This window comes from Jaculus jaculus, chromosome 10 (genome assembly GCF_020740685.1).
Source record: "Jaculus jaculus isolate mJacJac1 chromosome 10, mJacJac1.mat.Y.cur, whole genome shotgun sequence".
Lineage (NCBI taxonomy): Eukaryota > Metazoa > Chordata > Mammalia > Rodentia > Dipodidae > Jaculus > Jaculus jaculus.
In genome coordinates this window covers 11,832,041-11,840,772 of record NC_059111.1, presented here as the reverse complement: position 1 = coordinate 11,840,772, position 8,732 = coordinate 11,832,041, and positions in this window count along the sequence as shown.

Genomic DNA, 8,732 nt, shown 5'->3' with positions numbered 1-8,732 from the left:
CAGACTGTCTCACAGCAATGAGGCAGTAGAGTGACAGAGGAAGATACCTGAGCTCGTCCTCTAACAAAGAAGGTACCACCAGGCATCACCTGCAAACAATCCTTCTATCAACTACAGCAACTGGGGGTGTGGCAGTAAGAGGAACTTGGGGGGGGGGACCATAAACTCCATTTTAGGTTGAAGCTGGGCAACTTTTGGTTGGAGATTCAAATGTTGGGTACAGACAGTTATTATTATGATTTTTTTAATTCAATTCCCAGAGTTTCCACTTGCTAGGACACAAGAGAATTTCCTAGGTTCACCTCCCAGGCATTTAAATGCATTATGAGGCAGGCCCCAGGAACTTAATTTTTTCCCTCCAAAAGTAATTCTGGTCTGCAGACAAGAGTGGGATGGGCTAGTTTGAATGACAGTTAGGGTCCCTTTGATATAGATTCTGTGATCTGCTGTGCCCTACACCCAATGCTGGGGAAGCTCTTGGATTAGGTTATTGTAAGAGTTCCCCATCATATGTTCTTCTGGGGAATTAATATAGCAGTAAAGATAGATAAGTCAATTGTGGTGGCACACGCCTTTAGTCCCAGCACTCGGGAGGCAGAGGTATGAGGATTGCTGTGAGTTCAAGGCCACCCTGAGACTGTATAGTGAATTCCAGGTCAGCCTGAGCTAGAGCGAGACCCTACCTACCTCCAAAAGGAAAAATAAATAAATAAATAAAGAAGAAAAAGAAAGAGGACACAGGAACCACACTGGCACCTTCCTTCAGTAGTGGAGTGGGCTGTCACTTGCCCCATTGCACAATGGTCAAGCATAATGATTCCTACTTCAAGTCTCTTGGCCTTTCCTGAAAACTCACCCTCTCAGAGCCAACCTGCCACATCTGCCAGAAAGTTCTGTAGTCTTACCTAAGGGAGAAGGTGCATTTTCCAAGGCTCTGGAGACAGGGACGCCAGTCAGGCAAGCAGGCCAAAGAGGGGCTTTCAGTGACCTTTGGTGAAAGCTTAGTAAGTACTGTTTAGTGGATGCCAGAACTTAAAATGCATTTCTCTTTTTTAATATATTTTTTTGTTGTTCATTTTTATTTATTTAGTTGTGAGTGACAGAGAGAGAGAGAGAGAGAGAGAGAGAGAGAGAGAGAGAGAGAGGGAGGGGGAGAGAGGGAGAGAGGGAGGGAGGGAAGGAGAATGGGTGCGCCAGGGCCTCCAGCCACTGCAAACTAACTCCAGATGCGTGCACCCCCTTGTGCATCTGGCTAATGTGGGTCCTGGGGAATGGAGCCTTGAACCAGGGTCCTTAGGCTTCACAGGCAAGCGCTTAACCGCTAAGCCATCTCTCCAGCCCTTAAAACGCATTTCAAACAAAAACCCACACACACTATCTAGATAAAAGATTACTCAGGGTTCCATACAAAAAGATCTTTGGGGGCTGGTGGTTAAAGACACCTACCCACACAGCTCCACACTCTGGGTTCAATTCCCCCGTAAAGCTACGTGCACAAAGTGGCACATGCATCTGGAGTTTTTGCAGTGGTCAGAGCCCCTGGTATACCCCTTTCATATTCTCTCTCTGTGTGTGCTTATAAATAAATAGATTAAATAACAAACAAACATGCTAGGGATGTGGCTCAGTTGCCTAGCAGGCATTAAGACCTTTAACTACAGTACTCAGGAGGCAGAGGGAGGAGTTTGAGGCCACCTGAGAATACACAGTGAATTCCAGATCAGCCTGGGCTAGAGTGAGATCCTACCTGGGGTGGGGGGTGGGGGAGGAACCTGAGTTCAATTTCTAGTACCACATAAACTGGAAGTGGTGGTGCTGTAATCTCAGCATTTGGGAGGTGGATGCATGAGAATTACAAACCCAAGGTTATCCTCAGGTACACATCAAGTTCCATGCCAGCCTAGTTAGTATATATGAGACCCTGTTGTACTTTGCTTATGGTTCTAGAGGCTAAGAAGTCTCAGGACATTGTAGTTGCACAGAAACTCACAGGGGAGAAGAGTAGGGGTGCTGGGTGCTGAGAGGTTCAAGTAGGTAGCTCAGTGTTGGGGCCAGAAACCTTTGGCTTGCTTAGACATTCCTTTTGGGCCTTTCTTTCGAGGTAGGGTTTCACTCTAGCTCAGGCTGACCTAGAATTTACTATGTAATCTCAGGGTGGCCTCGAACTCATGGAGATCCTACCTCTGCCTCCTAAGTGCTGGGATTGAACATGTTCAACACCACGCCCGGCTGGGTTTTTCTATATTATGGTATTTCTTCACTTTCTTATTTTTTTAATATTTTATTTTATTTATTTGAGAGAGGGAAAGAGCAAGCGAGCAAGCAAGCGAGCGAGAGAGAGAGAGAATAGGCGTGCCAGAGCTACCAACCACTGCAAACAAACTCCAGATGCACATGCCACCTTGTGCATCTGGCTTACGTGGGTACTGGGGAATAAAACTGAGGTCCTTTGGCTTTGCTGGCAAGCGAACGCTAAGCCATATCTCCAGCCCCCCCCCCTTTTTTTGGTGGTGGTTGTTTTTGAGATAGGGTCTCCTCTGGCCTAGGTTGACCTAGAATTCACTATGTAATCTCAGACTGGCCTTGAACTTTTTTTTTTTTGGGGGGGGGGGAGAGCTTCATTCTAGTCCAGGCTGACCTGGAATTCACTATGTAGTGTCAGGGTGGCCTTGAATTCATGGTGATCCTCCTACCTCTGCCTCCCAAGTGCTGGGATTAAAGGGGTGCGCCACCATGCCCAACTTAAAACAGTATTTATTTGACACAGAGTTTGAGTGAGCCAGGGCCTCCACGCCCGGCTTTGTGTTGCTCTTTTTTTTGAAAAGGGTCTCCAACTGGCCTGGAGCTCACTAATCAGACTAGAATGGCCAGTGAGTGAGCTGGAGGGTTCCTCAGCATCTCCAGGGTGGGATTACAAGGTGGGCTGTGCCCCGCCCGGCATTCTACCTGGATACTGAGAATTCAGTTCAGGTTCTCATGGTTGTAAGGCAGGCACTTTACTGACTGAGCCATTTCCCCAGACCTTCTATGTGCTTTTTCTGTCCAGGTTCCTAGTATTCCTTTCTCTGTCCCATTTGGGGTTGAGGAAAGCATACACTGACATGTTAGTATAAAAATACTTTTCCTGGGGCTGGAGGAGAGATAGATGGCTTAAAGTTAAGGCACTTGCCTGCGAAGCCTAAGGACCCAGGTCTGATTCCCCAGTACCTACTTAAGCCAGATGCACCAGGTGGCGCACGCATCTGGAGTTCATTTGCAGCAGCTAGAGGCCCTGGTACACCTATCCTCCCTCTTTCTGCCTCTTCCTCAAAAATACTTTACAGGGGCTGGAGAGATGGCTCAATGGTTAAGCTGCTTCCCTGCAAAGCCCAAAGATCTGGGTTTGATTCCCCAGTACCCATGTAAAGCAAGATGCACAAGGTGGTACATGTGTCTGGAGTTCATTTGCAGTGGTTAGAGGCCATGGTGGGTCCACTGTCTCTCTCATATAAGTAAACTAAAATTAAAAAAGGGGGGCTGGAGGAATGGGTTAGCAGTTAAGGCATTTGCCTACAAAGTCAAAGAACCCAGGTTCGATTCCCCAGAACCCATGTAAGCCAGATGCACAAGGGGGCACATGAGTCTGGAGTTCGTTTGCAGTGGCTGGAGGCCCTGGCATGTCCATTCCTCTCTCTCCCTCCCTTTCTCTGGCAAAAAAGAAAAAGAAAATCAATGGGCACGGTAGCCTTTAATCCCAGCACTTGGGAGGCAGAAGTAGAAGGATCTCTATGAGTTCAAGGCCCCCTTGAGACTACATAGTTAATTCCAGGTCAGCCTGGGCCAGAGTGAGACCCTACCTCAAAAAAACAAAAAAAGAATTTTTTTTTTTGGCTTGGTCTGGCGACTCATGCCTGTAACCCCAGCACTTGAAAGACTGAAGTAGGAGAATGGTCCTGAGTTCTAGGCCAGGCTGACCTGCAAGATGAGTTCCAGGTCAGGCTGGTTTAGAGTGAGACTGCCTCAAATCTGAAAATAAGCTAGAACAAGAAAACTCTTTCTCAGTGACTTTTCCATGGAAACATTCTGATTCTCCTGCTGCCTCCACCCAAGCACTGAGATTACAGGCGTACACCAAGCACAGAATGTGGTGCTGGGGATAAAACCAAGACCTCACGAGGGATGAGTCTGAGCTGCAAGGACCCAGCTCTCTGACCTTGACCTACAACTAGAAGTAGGATCAAGGGCAATGATGACAACCAGGAAGAATTACATTAATGTCCCCCTTTTACAGGATGGGCACTTGGCTAGTTAGTAACTCACGGAACTTCCCACAACCAGAGCCCCACCTAAAGTTCCCCTCTAGCTTTCTAAGCCATGCAATGCCATCTATAGCTGGGAGACTTCCTGCAATTCTTATGAACAAGTTTTCTAATCTATAAACTAGAGATTACAGGACAATGGAGGGATTAGGCGAAATGGCATTTTAACTGTGTAGGTGGGACAGAATCTTGTCCCCTTCCCCTTGCCTTCCTGTAAGTAAAAGGGCAAAGTCAACTTTACTTTTTTTTTTTTGGTTTTTCGAGGTAGGGTCTCACTCTGGCCCAGACTGACCTGGAATTCAGTATGGAGTCTCAGGGTGGCCTTGAACTCATGGCGATCCTCCTACCTCTGCCTCTGGAGTGCTGGGATTAAAGGCGTGCACCACCACGCCCGGCCAAAGTCAATTTTTCAACAACAAAGAAAAGTAAGCCCAGGAACACCTACCCTTCAGCCTCAAGGTCATCCTCTCTCCCCACACTCTATCAGGCCTTCCTGGTGGGAAGGAACTCAAGTCAGAAGGGAGGGTTTGCCCTGGAATTCACCTACCTAAGAATGCAGTATGAAATACGTACAGACACGAGCCAGAGAAAGCGTCAGACACCAGGTAATCCTGAAGCCTCAGAGCAGTCCTCTTTTCATTCCAACAAAGGTTTGTTGGAGATGTGCTAGAGAAATAGCCTCCTCCAGGTCTTTGCTGGAGGCTGGGGCACTGCAGAGGGTTCACACTCCTTCAGAGGGAGAGAGCTTCCCAAGGTAGCCCAGACTTCAAAGACAAGACACCCCCGTCACAGACTCAGCAAGCAGAGAAGGCACTGCGGGCCTAGGGGAGGAAAGTGAGTGCTGAGGCAGGGCAGCCGGTGTGGGCGTCTCTCCAACCCAAAGGGAGTCAGGACGTGAGCTCAGAGGTGACCTGGAGCTGGGCACTGGGGAAGGGGGCAGCAGAAAAGGCCTCCTTTCTGCTGGAGGCTGGGCTACTGGGTCACAGCTGGGGTAGATACAAGTTCCCAACCTGCAAGCAGGCAGCCAGAGTTGTAACCCCCGAATTCCTATCTCCAGCCCCACCAGGATCACCCAGGCAAACAGCCTCACAGGTCCTCAAGAGTGTGCTGGGCTGGAGGACTATCGCGCTTAGAGGAAGCTTCTGGGGCACTGAGAAACCTCATAAAAAGTGCTGCTAAACCGGGCGTGGTGGCGCACGCCTTTAATCCCAGCACTCGGGAAGCAGAGGTAGGAGGATTGCCATGAGTTCGAGGCCATCCTGAGACTAAATAGTGAATTCCAGGTCAGCCTGGGCCAAAGTGAGACCCTACCTCGAAAAAAACAAACCAAAAACAAAAAACTGAAAAAAGAAATAATACAAATGCCAAACAATATAGGTGAAATAAAGGCAAGACAATGAAGTTTAAATAACCATTTTTTTCCAGTGGTCAAGTAGTCAAGTGCTGCTTCCCCAACCCCAACTACTAATCAGGATTAGGACTTCAAGAGTGTTCTCACATACAAAGCAAGTTCCATGTCAGCCCTGGCTACATGATACCTTTACACAAAAAAAAAAAAAAAAAAAAGTGAGAAAAAAAAAAAAACGAGTGAAGAACTTAAAAAAAAAAAATCAAGGGACAAAAAACCCTCTTAATGTTCAGAAAAGATTGTAATTTTGGTTTTTAAAATATGTATAGCCGGGCGTGGTGGCACACGCCTTTAATCCCAGCACTCAGGAGGCAGAGGTAGGAGCGAGCATTGCAGTGAGTTGGAGGCCACCCTGAGACTACACAGTGAATTCCAACTCAGCCCGGGCTAGAGTGAGAGCCTACCGAAACCAAAAAACAGGGGGAAAAATGTATAGAGCGCAGGGCAGATGGCTCAGTGGTAAAAAGCACTTGCTTGCAAAGCCTGGCCTCCTGGGTTTGATTCCCCAGTATCCAAGTAACAGGCAGATGCACAGTGGCTCATATGTGGAGTACGTTAAGAGGCAAGAGGCCATGGCATGCCCATACTCACTCACTCACTCACTCAAGTAAATGTTTTAAAAATATATATGCATAGGACTGGAGAGATGGCTCAGCAGTTAAAGGTGCTTGCCTGTAAAGCCTAATGGCCTGGGTTCAATTCCCTAGTTTCCACATACAGCCTGATGTAAAAGGTAGCACATGCATTTGGAGTTCGTTTGTAGGGGCAAGAGGCCTTCGCATACCCATTCTCTTTCCTACCTCTATGTTTGCAATAAACATAAAAATAAGTATTTTAAAAAAAATTAACACGGATGTATAGAAGAGAAACTAGAAGTAAATAATTTTGTTGTTGTTGTTGTTTTTCGAGGTAGGGTCTCACTCTGGCCCAGGCTGACCGGGAATTCACTATGTAGTCTCAGGGTGGCCTCACCTCTGCCCCCCAACTGCTGGGATTAAAGACGTGCACCACCACGCCTGGCCTGGAAATTATAATCATCAGAAGGCAGAATTGATCTCTAAACTATTCCATACTTCTAGTATTTACAAAGACTGTTTTATGTCATTAGAAAGTAAATGAATATTATTTTTAAGGCATCCTCAGCCCAGCTTCCTATCATGGAAGATGTTCTGGGTGGGTCCATAGCGGTCCCTATGCCATTTGTCACTTCTTTGGGTCTCAGCTTCCCACCCGTAAAAGGAGACTGCAATACAAAGTGAAGACCCTGTCTGTCTCTGAAAATTTCCAATCCACCATGTGGGCTCTTCCTGTGGGGAAAAAACAGGGCCACAGACATATTTGAGGGCAAGAGAAAATGGGAAAATTCCTCTTTAGCAAAGCAAGGAAGGAGAGAAGAAAGAACATTCTTGGGCCCGACAGTGGGGATGATCTGCTGGAAGGATTGGGGGGGGGGCGGAATAAAGCCAGACAGGGCGGACGACTGTGAAAGACAGCGGTGCCCCTTGAAAAGGCTGGAAAAGTTGGCACAGCACCCATAACGGATTGATAACGGATTGAACCAAATGCTAACAATGGGGTGATGGAAAACTAGGGTGTGCCTGGCCTTTTCATCAGTTTTAAGTACAGAGTGGTCCCCAGGCAACAATTTTTGCCTGGTGAAAGATATGTCATGGGGAAAGACACTGCCCGTTTTTAATCCTCAATGTGCTTACCTGTGAGATGACAGGTTAGGATGGGATGCTAAAATTACCGGGGAGACCAAACCACTGAAGACGCTCTCAGGTACGGTGGGGCAAACCTTGCTTACCAGGTCTGCCCACAGTATTCTCTGGGGCATCCTAAGAGATTCAAGAATGCGAACCCAGGTTTTCCAGCGCAGCTGTGGGCGGCTTCCCGCCCCAAAGCCAGGCACGGACACATCTGGCTCGCCCGGGGTTAGGTCCGGGAAGAAAGGTTTACACCCGGAGCACATCTGACCCGGGTCCCCCGTCCCTTTACCTCTGGGTGGCAGCTCCTTCAGGTCGGGGTTGGGGGGGAGACTCCGGGTCGGGGATCCCCCGGATCTCAGCAGGAATTCACAGTCCCGGGCATCTGCCCGGTCCCCAGGCGGCTCCGCCCGACAGCCCCGAGCCTCCACCCAGCAGCGGGCGGGGGTCCCATCCCGACCGGCATCACCGACGCAAACTCCAAATCCAGCCCACCAACGGCGTGTGTGTGTGTGTGTGTGTGTGTGTGGGGGGGGGTGTCTCCCATCCCCCAGCGAACTGGAGCGGACAAGGCTTGGGAAGTGAGAAGACCCGAAAGTGGGGGGTGCGGGCGGCGAACGGGACCTTCTAGATCATTCCAGGCTACTCTCTTAATAACCATTAGGGAAGGGGTCTCCTCCTCACCCTCACGCCGGGACCACAGAGAGAGAGAGCCGGGAAGGAGCTTGCATTTCTAATTCCCACCCCCTGGGCTGGAAGCCCGAGGCCACGGAGGGGAAGTGATTTCTTCAAGGTCACCCAGTTTGGAAAACAAGGCCGAGCCGGGGCTAAAGATCAGGTGTTCGCTACCCTTCCTCCCTCCCTCCCCCCGCTCCCCACCACCCAGCCTTCATCACCCCGGAGCCCCGCGCCCCGCAGCGCGGGCGCAGAGGAGGAAGACTTAAGATGGGACGGGGCAAGTGATGTTGGGGAGGGGGGTGTGAACCGAAGTGCACAGAACAGATAAGCCCCAGATCAGGCCACAGACCAGAGACCACGACCCCCACCACTACGAAACAAACAAAACAAAACAGAAAAAAACCCTAGCGGCGGATGCGCGCGGGATGCCCAAGCGCCGGGCAAAGCCCGCTCCAACCTCCCTCGCAGGCTGGATCGGGCGCGGCGGCTCCTTTAAGAAAGTTCTCCGAGCGAGTTCATCCAAGTTTAAAAAACTTTTTTTTTTTCCTCTCTCCCCGAGAGGGAATGGTGGAAGGAAACGGGGGGGGGGGGCGAGAAGAGAAAAAAAGAGAGGAGAGAGGACTTACCAAAGGGTCCGACCGC